The following is a 16569-nucleotide window of genomic DNA, read 5'->3' on the forward strand; positions in this document are numbered from 1 at the left end:
TATGGTTGGAACTCGAGCAAGAAAGGAGATAGAAATAGCAGCCCAGTTCAAAAAGAAATAAGATAAACTGAAACAGAAGCTGTCCAGTTTCGAACAGGAACAAGAAGGGTGACATGTTACATAGTGGTCGGGTTTATGTGTTTGTTTATGAGATGAACAGAATTGAAATGACCCAGATCAGTATGCGAGAAAAGAAAACCCAGATAGATAAATAGTTTACTCTTAGTACTAGACTGAACCGAAGCTCGTTGGAAAATGCTATCACACAATTGTTTCCAATGAAAGATTAGTCAGACCAGAGCAAAAAAAATAATGGTTAGTTTATGGTTGTGGTGTTGAAGTTTGAAGATGGTAATTGAAAAAGGAGGGTAATGGGTTTTTGTTGATAATCATGCACGGTGTATATATAGATTAGGTAGTAGTAATAAAGATTAGATTGTGGATATGAATCATATAATTAAGTACAGTGAAATCACACTAACTTATTCAATCTATTGTAAAGTGATCCAATCTACCAATTTGTCACAGTAAACATAATAGTAAAATATATCTTTCATAATTGAGATTCGATACATTTGTCTTGGTTCAATTCACAGAGCTAATAGAAAACAATAATATATATAATAATATGAAATTAAAACATGTTTAATTAGTCATCAATTGTCTTATTCCTTCCGACAATTTTTAACACAGAGAATATATCGTACTTCCTTATTAATTAGTGGCGAATAAAAGTCTTCAGAGAAATCCCATATTTTTAAATTAACTATATTTATTTATTTTGGTCATTATAGTATAAAATTCGATCACTAATTTGTTAAACAAAAATTACATCAACTGTCCCTCTCATTTATGGGTAAAATATAAAAAGTGTTAAAATTAAATAATTAGATCCTAAATATACTTTTAATAAGCCTATAACTTATATAACTCATTTTCGGATCACCTTTTATTTTAAAATCAAATAAGTTTGAATTAAACTTCTCTAAATGATAATCAAAACGTCCAACGAGTATTACAATCATTTAATATTTATTTTTAATATACTTTATTTATATATAGTTATGCTTTAAATAATAATTATTATAATATCTTATTTTATTTAATTTTATATAATTAATTTTTAAATACAACAACATATAATGTTTCAAATTATTTTTCGAATTATTATTATATATATATATATATATATATATATATATATATATACATACACACATATCTATTTACAATTAATTGTTTGTGAATCGTCGAGAACAGTCGAATGTTAATTGAATATATGAAACAGTTCAAACTTTTTGAGACTCAACCTTATAGACTTTGCTTATCGTGTCGGAATCATATAAAGATTAAGTTTAAATTTGGTTGGAAATTTCTGGGTCGTCACAGTACCTACCCGTTAAAGAAATTTCGTCCCGAAATTTGAGTGAGGTTGTCATGGCTAACAATAAAAATGTTTTCATAACAAATATGAGTTGATAAATGGAGTTTTATCATTATTGACTAATATAGATAAAACGATTCGATTAGGTGAAGCGTACGAATGAAGCTGTCACAACAGATTGAGATAGAAATTTAACTATTGACATAGTCACGGTAGAACTTAGAAAATAAGGTGCGTCTTAGCTTTTGACGTTGTCTTGGTTGAATTCCGGAATTCAAGGGATTTCAAAGAAAATCTTCGTTATCTACATAAGATTTGATTCTTCGGCGAATAAGGAAATTAGAATCTTCTTTGATTTAATGCAATAATCTATTTTGATTGTTCTGTCGGATATTTCACTATAAATTAAGCTCTTCCGTTCAATTATTCTCACCATTCCTATACTTTCTTTCTTAGTTCGTGTATCCAAAAGATTGTGAAAACGCTTAATCCCGTTCTAATCCTTGATATTTTTCTATTTATCATTTCTCTCATCCTTCTTTTTAATCTTCCACCAGAAAAAATCTGTTTACTTTTACTATTACCTTGGGGTAATACTATTCTTAATTATACCGTGTTTTTATATTGCTATTCGTATTAATTTCCACAGTTTGTAACTTCTGTATTGTTGTTGGGTTTATATCTTCCCTTATATTTCGATGTCCCTACTTCTGTCTCCTATAATCATTGTCATCCACAGATAATGCTCTCTCCTATTTGGTGCGATTTACACCCCCATTTACACTTTGAAGCTTTATGCTCTGTTTTCTCTTCTATCCATTAAGCACATCAAGTAATGGTCCAGAATTCATGGGTATGGAGTTTCGAATGAACGTGGCAAATGTTCTAAGAGAGAGATTGTAATAGCACGATCCTGATTGGTTAAATTACCAATATTCAAGAGAAAGATAGAACTATCAAGAAAATATATTCTGGATGTGTTTATAGATTAGATAGAATGTAAGAGTCGTGTAAAATGACACATGATGACTTTATAGTCTGTGAATCATCATGTTTCATTAGAAACTCAGCATGACTTACTGTAATATAATCACGTTGATCAAGTGTAATTATATTATACTAACTCATGCTTCAATTCCCAACACTTCTCCAGAAACCATTCATAATTTAAACTCGAATTTTACAGGAATTTAGAAACTAAAGTAGTTTCCTTTATGACGTAATATAGATAGCACGAAGAGATAAATAATTTCGGACGAGAATATTTATGAAAATATCTTCAGAATTATCGAAGATATTTATGATGATATTTTAGAATTTCTAAGTTCGATGGTTGATGAAGAAAGATTTTCCGCAAGATTTTAACATGAGTACGGAGCAAGATATTCGTTGAAGGTTTCATTGGAAACAGAATCATCAGGATTCTTTATGTACAAGTTTAGTCCTTGTGATTTGTCCACAACCTCCTTCATAATTTCGCATAATTTTCTTTTCAGAATTTCGGAGTGAAAGATCATATTTCTAATAGATAAATGTTATATGTATACATATAACTGTTGATGTAGAAACATTGCGAGTTTTCAAAGTACTGATTGCTGATTCCTGATAATTGGTATGGTAGTTCTCGTTACAAGATGTGGATGGATATGTGATAGGGTTTTAATGAACAAATATAATGATTTTTCAGAAAGTCAAAGATCAACGAAGTTGTTGGTAAGTTTACTGCTAATGTGATGAGATATAAACGGTTCTCTGGCAACGACGACGAAAGGTAACTTATATAATCAAGGTTATAATAAGGCTAATCCGAATGAAAGTCAAAGTTGATTTGGTGGAGCTGTGACAAAATTGGCTATTTTGGAAAAGGGATTGCAAAGTTATTTTCGGTAATACAACGCTAAAGGAATTAACACAGCTACGTGTTAAACGTTTACTCAGTTTATGAGAGTTTTTCAGGTGCATAACTATATGTATCAATCTTTTCTTCTATAGATGGAGTGCGATTGTTTCATCCTCTCGATTGAGGTGTTTTCAAGAATCATGAAAGGTTTGAACGTAGAGGGTAATCATCAAGATACAAATGAGGTTTAGGATGAAATCAAGTGGCAAACTTGAAGAACTGTTTAGTTTCATATGTTATAATCAATGTTTTAATTCATTTTAATTGTTCAATGTTGGTAGTCCACAGTTACTAGTCCACAGTTAGCAATTCAATAATTCATATATAATATTCGAATTAATTAATACGTATCGTGACCCATTGTATACATGTCTCAGACTCGATCACAACTCAAAGTATATATATTATTGTAGAATCAACCTCAACCCTGTATAGCTAACTCAAGCATTACTGCATATAGAGTGTCTATGGTTATTCCAAATAATATATATAGATGCGTCGATATGATATGTCAAAACCTTGTAGACGTGTCCTGTGATAACCCGGAAATTTTCGAGTTTATTTAAACAAAAACTTTATATGACTTCATTTAACTTTGAACGAATACCGACGATTCACGAACAAATAATTTTAAAACTTGGAATATAATACGACTTAATCGTTATAACTAAAAATGTAAAACTTTATACAAAATAATATTATTACTTTTATTAATATCAGTATTAGTTGTATTATTATTTACAATATATATAATGAAATGTGATACATTTAAATTGTTATATTACTAGTATTATTGTTATCACTATTATAATTTATAATAAAATTATGATTACTATTATTTATTCATTATCATTATTAAAATAAGTGTTATTATAAAAAAAATCATTTACTTTTAATAATATTATTATTTTTTATTAACATAATAAATATCATTCTTGTTATTTATATTAGTATTCTTATATTGAAAGCATTATTATTGTTATTATTATTAATACAATTATTACTATTATTATTAATATGATTATTAATATAATTACTCTTAATTTGTATTATTATTAATATAATTATTAATTATTAATATTAATTTAAAAAAAAGGTAACAGATACCTAAATTAGGTATTATCAAAAACCACTTTTATATATTTTTTTTTTTCATGATCTGTTTCTTTTATTTTTTTTATACTCATCATGATCTGCTTTTAATTAGGTCATATCTGCTTTTCTTTTTTTAACCATCGTGAATATTTTTTTTATTTATTATCTGTTTTTTATATATATTTAGGTTCCTGTCTGCAATGTCGACCCCAAATCTTAGCTAAAATCAAATTAAATCGACTCATGTTGCTGTAAGCAAGCATTAACATCAGTTTATATATACCATCACACTGCAAATTGAAATCAAAAATAGAAATATTAAGTTATTTAGCTCGATACCTCTGTATTCTTTTATTTTTCCAAAAACACGAATTCGTAATCCTTTTCAAAATCTACAAATGCAGTCTTGTTAGGATTTCCATTTTCAAACTACCTGCAAAATATCATATTCCAATTCATTGAATCAAATTCGAATTTTCGAGTCAAACATTAAATTTAAAAAGTCAAATAATCAGTTCTTCATGAAATTCGAATTGATTCTTATGTTTCAAGTTCAATTGATAGTTTAGAAAGTTTCTATAAGTGATTTACTACTTAATTCATGTAGAAATCTTTGTCTAAAACCCTCTAAAAATCAAAATCACGATTTAACTTATTTTTTTTTCTTCGCGAGTACAGCTACTGCTGCTCTTTATATATATATATATATATATATATATATATATATATATATATATATATATATATATATATATATATATATATATATATATATATATATATATTTTGTTGTTAATCGTTTCTGTTAATTAAACACCATAAGTATTAGGATTTTGTTTGATTTATAAATTCCAAAACAAATGATTAAACTCATGTTATAATTATTTGGCTGATTATATTTGTGAAGAAGAAGAAGGAGTAGAACAGAAGGGAACGGGCTTTATATATTTAGGATAGGATAAATTCAGAAAAACAGAAATAGAGGAGTGGTCTTGGGTGTTTGCTGTTAACCGAGAGGTCTCGGGTTCGAGCCTGGTTCATTGCAATTCTATTTAGGAAAGCTTTCTTTAAGGGGTATACACTTTTTATTTTATTTCTATTATTATTATTATTATTATTATTATTATTATTATTATTATTATTATTATTATTATTATTATTATTATTATTATTATTATTATTATTATTATTATTATTATTATTATTATTATTATTATTATTATTATTATTATTATTATTATTGTTATTATAATTATTGTTACTATTATTATTATTAAAAGAAGTATTATTAAGTAATACTAGTATTATCATTATTATTATTATTATTATTATTATTATTATTATTATTATTATTATTATTATTATTATTATTAACTAATATTATTTTAGTATTATTATAATTACTATTTTAAAAAACAAATGATATATACATATATAAATAAATTTACACATAACATTATAAAATTTATATTTTTATCTATTTAGAATATATAAAATAAATATAAGAAACTTACAAGTTATTAATATAAAAATAACATAACTAATAACTTTATATAAATAAACTTATTCGATTATGAGTATATGTGTTAATATATATACAAATGATATAGGTTCGTGAATCCGAGGACATCTCTGTACTTGTTCAAGTGTTATCATACGCATATCATACAAACTATCGTATAGTGAGTTCATCTGCTCCCTTTTTATATATTTTTGGGCTGAGAATACATGCGCAACTTTTATAACTATTTTACACGTATCAACTATTAAGCTGTGATATGTTGGGCTATGACCAGCAAGTCCCCAACCGACAAGTATAAACGATAACTTGTACGGGGCAAACTTGAAAGTCTAGTCTAAATATCAGTACCAACTGTTAAAACTATGCTATACCCGGCTATGTCCGACTAAGTCTCTACAGTGATATTTTTAATTGCTACGGCATTCTTAATTATTGGGGATAGGCCTATCGGGAGTAACGTCCCCGATACATTTGACTAAGTCTTTGTATTACTTGATAATGAAAATTAAACGACAAGGACAGAACAACTTGTCATGGGGCAAACAACGTTTAGTCTAAATATCACGCACTGGCATAATTTTTGATCCTGCGGGAGATCAACTTTTGGATCTGTGAGATCTACTTTATTAAATCTTGTGATCTATATCTATTACTGAAATCATTATTTATTACAAACCTATGAACTCACTCAACCTCGTGTTGACTTTTTAAGCATGTTTATTCTCAGGTACTTAAATATTGCTTCCACTGTATACCTACTGCTTTGATGATGATTGCTTGCTATGATTGGAGTCATCATCACATATCATATCAATTAAAGACATATTTATCTTCCGCTGCAAAACTCAACAAAACATCTCATGTATAGTCGTTCTCGTATATACAACTGTGATTTGATATAATTAGACACAAATACCCCAGGCCCTATTTGGGGGTGTCAAAGATTGGTATCAGAGGAGGTTGTTGTAGAGAACCAGGATTGCATTTTATGTGTGCCTTATACAATTAGGTACCTTAGCAATGTAGGACTACAACTTTCCTTGACCATAGTGCCTTTAATTGTTGCCTTTAACCGTTAAATGCTACACTATGCCTTAGAAACTATGCTTATTAAATTTCTTTAATATTTCTTAGAATGCCGAGCCAATCCGAGAACTCTGTCTACTCTCCAATTATGCCACCACATTCAAATGCGATACCTGTTGATTCTGATGACTCTGGCTCTAATCATTCACCGGTATACAAACCAATGAGTACTTCTGAATGGGAAGCTATTCAAAGCCTTCCTAACTACAATGGTGACTACTCAGGCTACGAGCCCGAAAAAGAGCCTATTGAGGAATCGTGTAAAAACTTATCTCTAAAGAGAAAGCAAACTGGAACCGCTACTGCTGATGAAGCCGGTCCATCAAAAAGGGCTAGCTCATCATCTCGTGAAAACATTGCTTAGATAGAGGCGCGTTTAAATAACCTAGAGAAAGAAAACAAAATCTTGAAAGAAATCATCATAAAATCCTTCAAAACTCGAACCGAAAGGCTAGAAGAACTTGTAAAGTATAACACAGAAAAAGTGATGGAGAAAGTGATGAAAGTGAAGGACGATGAAGAACGCAATACCCGCTGGGGAAAACAATCGCTTGCCTATTTGAGAGAAGATGTTGACATTAGATTTAAGATGGAGGAAGACCACATGAATAGTCAACTTTCTATGAGGGACTACATGTACCATGTAATCAAAAATGATGTTTCCAATCTTTATGATAACCTTGAGTATCTTTATGAGGAACAAAAGGAGAAGAACGAGAAAGTTGAAAAGTTTATGAAGAAGGTTGAGGAAGAGAAAAAGAAATATGAAGACTACTTCAATATTAATATTTCCTAGTTATTTTCCTATTTTCTATCTATGCAAAGGCTAGGCCTTAAACTATTTCTATCCCCGAGTCGTGTAATAAGAAGGCTTGTTTAAAGCCTCATTCTTAATAAAATAAAGTGTTTCGTTTATATCATATTCATCTTTATTCCACTTAATTTTTTTTTAAACTTATGACCTATCAGATTTATCAAACTTCTATATGTTATTGAAGATAACGGTTCGTCCACAAGCTCCTGCTACTCCAAACACTCACGTATCTTATGCCTTTATGCATCGGTTTACGAACCAGAAAATGTCACTGGGCTATCACAGTATATGAATTGAAATTCTTTAATCAATATCTGATTACAAACTTATTATTTATAATCTCAACACGTCATACCACCATGATTATATAAATGGATGACACATCATATCTTATCATATCTTATCATGTCTATCCAGTAAACTTTGTCTACCACTTTTCCTAAATTTCCTCCGTAAATTTCGGAAATCTTTTTGCTATAAATACGTATTCAAGGAGATGAATATATCATTCAGTATTCAATACCCATTTCATATCAAACCCTATTCCAAACACATAATATGAATTTCTCTAACTCCTCGAGCTCCCACGACAGCGTAATCGGAACAAACGAACCAATCAGCCATCATCTATTCTGGATGAATTGGGGATGGGTTCGTAGCCGACTCAATCAATGGAGGCAAGAAGAAGGTGATCCCTTCCACCAACCGAATTCACCTCTTGGAGAAGAACCTGAAGCACTTACCGGCGAACCAGTTCGGAACACCATTTTCTCTCTTCTTTCCAGGGTATCTCGTCACGAATATATAATATCAAAGATTTTAGATCTTATTCACCCCCTTGTTTCAACCACCAATCATCCCGGAATAGTAGAAGAAGTCAACGAGCTTCGCACTCGAGTAGTGGCTTTGAAAAATCTGGTGCGAAACCTACGAACACCAGCAGCAGCACCTGCAGCATGACCAGTACCACCAGTACCAGCAACAACAATATCCGCATCCCACGGCTCAACATCACACTCGGTACCTCGGATATCAACATCATACGCCCCAAAGATACCAAGGAATATTAGCAATAAAGAGTTAAGATGTATTGACTCATTCTTCGTGAAGAATTATATGTATACCTTATATATATATGATTTGGAACAATAAAAAATCTTGTCGTACTAAGCAATTACGTGAGAGTCTCAACTAGTATGTACTACTTGGTTAATTAATATTACTAGTATGCTATGATGTACACCCTTCGTTAATGACTTAACAATTTTTAATCACTGCTTCAGCACAATAAACTCCATTTCATAATAAGTCAAGTGTAACGATAAATGTATTGATTCATAACCTCATTAGCGAAATATTTCGCGACAATTATGAAATCTCTAAGGTTTTGGAGATTATTTACTCTCGTTCCAAACCGCAAATCAGATGAGTTTAATATATATTAACTCATTAAATCCATGATTACATCTAAAGAATACATATATGAACGTATATCTTCATAAAGATTGTAAAATTCTGTTGTACAAACTGTTAATTGTGAAAATATTTTAACGGGTAGGTAATACCCGAGAAATATTTACATCTCACATTAATACACTGTACATTCTTCACTTTCGATTCATAAATCATTAATTATACGCACTACCTTCACATTGATACACAATCATCTTCATACAAAATCAATTACACATTCTAAAATTAACATATCGGAATTCAAGTAAAGCTTTAGCAGGTGTTATCTTCCTAAAGATTACTACATTCATGAATTATATTCATTCGTATTCTGCAATGAATTATCACATCAAACCACTGAAATTATCATTCATTACTTTTGAAATCAAGAACGCCTATTCGTCAACCATTAGATCCATTGACGATTACAATCAGCGTTTAATCATCTAAAAATAAAATTTCTTGAAACCATCTCGGATTGATAACCAATGATTCAAATATGGCTGCATTAAATGCAGAGGAAACAGAAGAATTTTCCTCGTCATTGGATCTTAGAAATTCTAAGATATCACTGTATCTTTCGTTATAAATATCCTCTATATTTCTGAAGATATCTTTATAACGATTCTTGTCAGCAATTAATTATCTCTTTGTGATATCTTTATCACATCATAAAGGAAACTGTTTTAGTTTCTATATTCTGTAAAATTCAAGTTTAAATTATGAATGATTTAAAGTAGTGTTGGGAATTGAAGCATGAGTTAGTATAATATAATGAAGTCAGGCTAACGTGATTATATTACAGTAAGTTATGCTAAATTTTTAATGGAAGATGATGATTCATAGACTTTATAATCATCATTTGCCATGTTACACGGCTCTTACATTTAAACTCTAAAACATATCAAGAAAATATTTTTCTTGATGATTCGGTATTTTCCAGATATTCTGGTAATATGACAAATCAAATCGTGCTATTACCTTTCCTTCTGCTTTGAATATCATGATCATTCGAAACTTCATACCTATGAATTCTGGACCGTTACATGCTTTACAAAAGCATGAAGCTTCGACATATAAGGAAAAATATAAAGCCCGATAACGACACTGAAATTACAAACCGTGTATATCAATGCGTATAGCAATATAAAGACACGGGAGAACTAAAAACACAATAAATCCTAGAGCATAATAGAAGTAAACAGACTCCTCTGGTGGGAGTTGGAAAAGAAGGATGATTGTGGCGATAACCAATATAAAGTCAAGAACAAGAACTGGATTGAGGATATTAACAAAACTTTTGAAAGTATGAATTGAGAAAGAAAGTATAGAAGTGGTAAAGATAATGAAACGGAAGAAGCTAATTTATAGCAAAAATTCCAGAAACAACAATCGAGGAAATTCACCGCATTTAATTAAAGAAAATCCTAATTTCCGTAATTACCGGAAAATCAAATCTTATAAAGATTTTGATGATTTCTTTAATTCCTTGAAATCCGGAAATCAATCGTGACTACGTCAAAAGTTAAAGCGAACATTTAATTTTCTCATTTACTCTTTTGCGATAGCTTCGTTTATACTTTTTCTATAATCGAATCATTTTATCCATATTATTTCATGTCGATAAAACTCTATTTCCCAACTCATATTCATCATTACAATATTCATGTTGTAAACAATGACGATCTCTATCAAATTTCATGATTATGATTTTCATGAACTCCTCTCTGTTTTGTCTGCCCTAATATTGTAGCATAAACGCTCAAGGTTTTAAATGAGCTCAATATTATTCATAACACATTTCATGTATCCAATTTACTGAAATGACTTGCATAACATCATCATTTTGAATGATCTCTGCATTAATGATAAAATGCACTTCGTAAAAGAACCTATAAAGATTATGGTTTGTATGACTTAAACGCTTGAAACAAAACAATATTTTATCCGTTGGAATTCACGCAAGGCCCCGAGTATACCTGGGAACGTGAAAACCAAATAAAACGAAAATATCCTCACCTGTTTACAAACAACGCCGATGGATGACAACAACTAAAATTTCGGGACGAAATTTCTATTAATAGGGGGATACTGTGACAACACGGAAATTTCCGAGTTTATTTAAACAAAAACTTTATATGACTTCATTTAACTTTGAACGAATACCGAAGATTCACGAACAAATAATTTTAAAACTTGAAATATAATACGACTTAATCGTTATAACTAAAAATGTAAAACTTTATACAAAATAATATTATTACTTTTATTAATATCAGTATTAGTTGTATTATTATTTACAATATATATAATGAAATGTGATACATTTAAATTGTTATATTACTAGTATTATTGTTATCACTATTATAATTTATAATAAATTTATGATTACTATTATTTATTCATTATCATTATTAAAATAAGTGTTATTATAAAAAAAAATCATTTACTTTTAATAATATTATTATTTTTTATTAACATAATAAATATCATTCTTGTTATTTATATTAGTATTCTTATATTAAAAGCATTATTATTGTTATTATTATTAATACAATTATTACTATTATTATTAATATGATTATTAATATAATTACTCTTAATTTGTATTATTATTAATATAATTATTAATTATTAATATTAATTTAAAAAAAAGGTAACAGATACCTAAATTAGGTATTATCAATAACCACTTTTATATTTTTTTATTTTCATGATCTGTTTCTTTTATTTTTTTTATACTCATCATGATCTGCTTTTAATTAGGTCATATCTGCTTTTCTTTTTTTTTATCCATCGTGAATATTTTTTTTTTATTTATTATCTGTTTTTTATATATATTTAGGTTCCTGTCTGCAATGTCGACCCCAAATCTTAGCTAAAAAACAAATTAAATCTACTCATGTTGCTGTAAGCAAGCATTAACATCAGTTTATATATACCATCACACTGCAAATTGAAATCAAAAACAGAAATATTAAGTTATTTAGCTCGATACCTCTGTATTCTTTTATTTTTCCAAAAACACGAATTCGTAATCCTTTTCAAAATCTACAAATGCAGTCTTGTTAGGATTTCCATGCTCAAACTACCTGCAAAATATCATATTCCAATTCATTGAATCAAATTCGAATTTTCTAGTCAAACATTAAATTTAAAAAGTCAAATAATCTGTTCTTCATGAAATTCGAATTGATTCTTATGTTTCAAGTTCAATTGATAGTTTAGAAAGTTTCTATAAGTGATTTACTACTTAATTCATATAGAAATTTTTGTCTAAAACCCTCTAAAAATCAAAATCACGATTTAACTTATTTTTTTTTCTTCGCGAGTACAGCTACTGCTGTTCTTTATATATATATATATATATATATATATATATATATATATATATATATATATATATATATATATATATATATATATATATATATATATATATTTGTTGTTGTTAATCGTTTCTGTTAATTAAACACCATAAGTATTAGGATTCTGTTTGATTTATAAATTCCAAAACAAACTATTAAACTCATGTTATAATTATTTGGCCGATTATATTTGTGAAAAAGAAGAAGGAGTAGAACAGAAGGGAACGGGCTTTATATATTTAGGATAGGATAAATTCAGAAAAACAGAAATAGAGGAGTGGTCTTGGGTGTTTGCTGTTAACCGAGAGGTCTCGGGTTCGAGCCTGGTTCATTGCAATTCTTTTTAGGAAAGCTTTCTTTAAGGGGTATACACTTTTTATTTTATTTCTATTATTATTATTATTATTATTATTATTATTATTATTATTATTATTATTATTATTATTATTATTATTATTATTATTATTATTATTATTATTATTATTATTATTATTATTATTATTATTGTTATTATTATTGTTATTATAATTATTGTTACTATTATTATTATTATTATTAAAAGAAGTATTATTAAGTAATACTAGTATTATCATTATTATTATTATTATTATTATTATTATTATTATTATTATTATTATTATTATTATTATTATTATTATTATTATTATTATTATTATTAACTAATATTATTTTAGTATTATTATAATTACTATTTTAACAAACAAATGATATATACATATATAAATACATTTACACATAACATAATAAAATTTATATTTTTATCTATTTAGAATATATAAAATAAATATAAGAAACTTACAAGTTATTAATATAAAAATAACATAACTAATAACTTTATATAAATAAACTTATTCGATTATGAGTATATGTGTTAATATATATACAAATGATATAGGTTCGTGAATCCGAGGACATCTCTGTACTTGTTCAAGTGTTATCATACGCATATCATACAAACTATCGTATAGTGAGTTCATCTGCTCCCTTTTTATATATTTTTGGGCTGAGAATACATGCGCAACTTTTATAACTGTTTTACACGTATCAACTATTAAACTGTGATATATTGGGCTATGACCAGCAAGTCCCCAACCGACAAGTATAAACGATAACTTGTACGGGGAAAACTTGAAAGTCTAGTCTAAATATTAGTACCAACTGTTAAAACTATGCTATACCCGGCTATGTCCGACTAAGTCCCTACAGTGATATTTTTAATTGCTGCGGCATTCTTAATTATTGGGGATAGGCCTATCGGGAGTAACGTCCCCGATACATTTGACTAAGTCTTTGTATTACTTGATAATGAAAATTAAACGACAAGGACAGAACAACTTGTCATGGGGCAAACAACGTTTAGTCTAAATATCACGCACTGGCATAATTTTTGATCCTGCGGGAGATCAACTTTTGGATCTGCGAGATCTACTTTATTAAATCTTGTGATCTATATCTATTACTGAAATCATTATTTATTACAAACCTATGAACTCACTCAACCTCATGTTGACTTTTTAAGCATGTTTATTCTCAGGTACTTAAATATTGCTTCCGCTGTATACCTACTGCTTTGATGATGATTGCTTGCTATGATTGGAGTCATCATCACATATCATATCAATTAAAGACATATTTATCTTCTGCTGCAAAACTCAACAAAACATCTCATGTAGAGTCGTTCTCGTTTATACAACTGTGATTTGATATAATTAGACACAAATACCCCAGGCCCTATTTGGGGGTGTCAAATGTCCCGATATTTAAAGTGCGTAAAATAAATTACAGAAATTAAATGACGATAAATAAAATTGCGAGAATATAAATGGTGATAATTAAATTGCGATAAATAAAATGTAAACAGTTAGATAGGAACAGTTAGCTAGGAATAGTTAGCGTGGATTCTTAACAAAATTTCTCATAGTTAATTTGTTTGTTCCTAACAAATTTTATTTTTGTCCAATGTTTTCTTCATTATGCCACTTGTTGGATTCTGATAGGTCAAAATCCAAATATGAAATTGAATGAAAATGGTTATTCTGCGGTGAACAGATTCGTATCTCTGTAGATGTAAGTAGGATAGTACATGAACGTTGATTCAGATTCGAAGAATGTACAGTATAACTTATTAAAGTGAAATCTAAATATTCTTCGGGTATTACCTACCCGTTAAAATATTTTCACCATTAACAGTTTGTACAAAAGAATTTTTAATTACAATCTTTATGAAAACATATATACATATATATTTTCTTCAGATGTAATCATGGATTTAATGAGTCAATATAATATTAAACTCATTTGATTGACCGTTAGAACTAGAATACATAATCTCTAAAATATTCGAGATTACATAATCGCCATGTAGAAAGAAGATTATGCTTGGGGTATAGATTATGATGTTGAGGTGTGTGATGTTGAGGCTACTGGTGCTGGTGGTACTGTTGGTGTTGCTGATGGTGGTACTGTTGATGCCGGTGATGTTGCTGAAGCTGGTACGTTTTGCACCATATTTTCCAAAGCCACTACTTGAGCGCAAAGCTCGTTGACTTCATCTATTACACCGGGATGATCGTCGGTTCGGACGAGTTGATGAATAAGATCTAAAACTTGAGATAGTAAATAATCGTGACGAGATACTCTGGAAATGAGAGAGAAAATGGTGTCTCGAACAGGTTCGCCGGTAAGTGCTTCAGATTCATCACCCAGAGGTGAATTCGGTTGGTGGAAAGGATTGCCTTCTTCTCGTCTCCATCAGTTAAGTCGACTACGAACCCATCCTCAATTCATCCAACATTGAAGATGACTAGTTGGTTGATTCATTTCATTTACACTGCTTTCGGAGCTTAGGTGAATATCCATGTCAAAATAGCTGTCGGAATAACTATCGGAATAGCTATCGGAATCTGAGGGACTCGAACTGGTTGAGGGATTCATCTCGTACAATCAGATGAAGGATTTTTGATAAGAAATAGATTATAGGATGTATATTAGTACCCTGCAATACATAATTTACATATGCATATATAATACTAAAATCCTATAAGTTACGAAGGAATCTACGGAAGCTGTCAGGCAAAGGTAACAATAATAGATACACTAAGATATGAATTTATCTATATACTGTCTATGCAATAGAGGCAGTAAGACGTGTCTAGACTTAAGGATGATAAGCAAGTAATTTTCGACACGAAATGATAAGTAAAACTTTTGACATGCAGACATGGTCGAAGTCCAGACCCACTAATGCATCTAAACAACTATCAGTTAGACACACTAATGCAAGACCTGGTTCGCTAAGACCACCGCTCTGATACCACCTATAACAACCCGTCCTAATCCATCTGGACAAATACATTACACGTGGTTACATCGCGAGGTACTTGACCTCTATATGATACATTTTACAAACATTGCATTCGTTTTTAAAAGACAAACTTTCATTTCATCGAAAGTTGACAGACATGCATACCATTTCATAATATATCCAATTATAAATGACTTAATAATATTCTTAATGAAATCAACGACTCGAATGCAACGTCTTTTGAAATATGTCATGAATGACTCCAAGCAATATCTCTAAAATGAGCAAATGCACAGCGGAAGATTTCTTTCATACCTGAGAATAAACATGCTTTTAAAGTATCAACTAAAAGGTTGGTGAGTTCATTAGTTTAACATAAATAATCATTTCCATCATTTTAATAGACCACAAGATTTTCATTTTTCATTTCTCATAAATATGCGTCCCATGCATAGAGACAAAAATCATTCATATGGATTGAACACCTGGTAACCGACCTTAACAAGATGCATATAGAATATCCTCATCATTCCGGGACTCCCTTCGGACATGATAAATTCGAAGTACTAAAGCATCCGGTACTTTGGATGGGGCTTGTTGGGCCCGATAGATCTATCTTTAGG

Source organism: Rutidosis leptorrhynchoides, chromosome 10, assembly GCF_046630445.1.
Source record: "Rutidosis leptorrhynchoides isolate AG116_Rl617_1_P2 chromosome 10, CSIRO_AGI_Rlap_v1, whole genome shotgun sequence".
Taxonomy (NCBI): domain Eukaryota; kingdom Viridiplantae; phylum Streptophyta; class Magnoliopsida; order Asterales; family Asteraceae; genus Rutidosis; species Rutidosis leptorrhynchoides.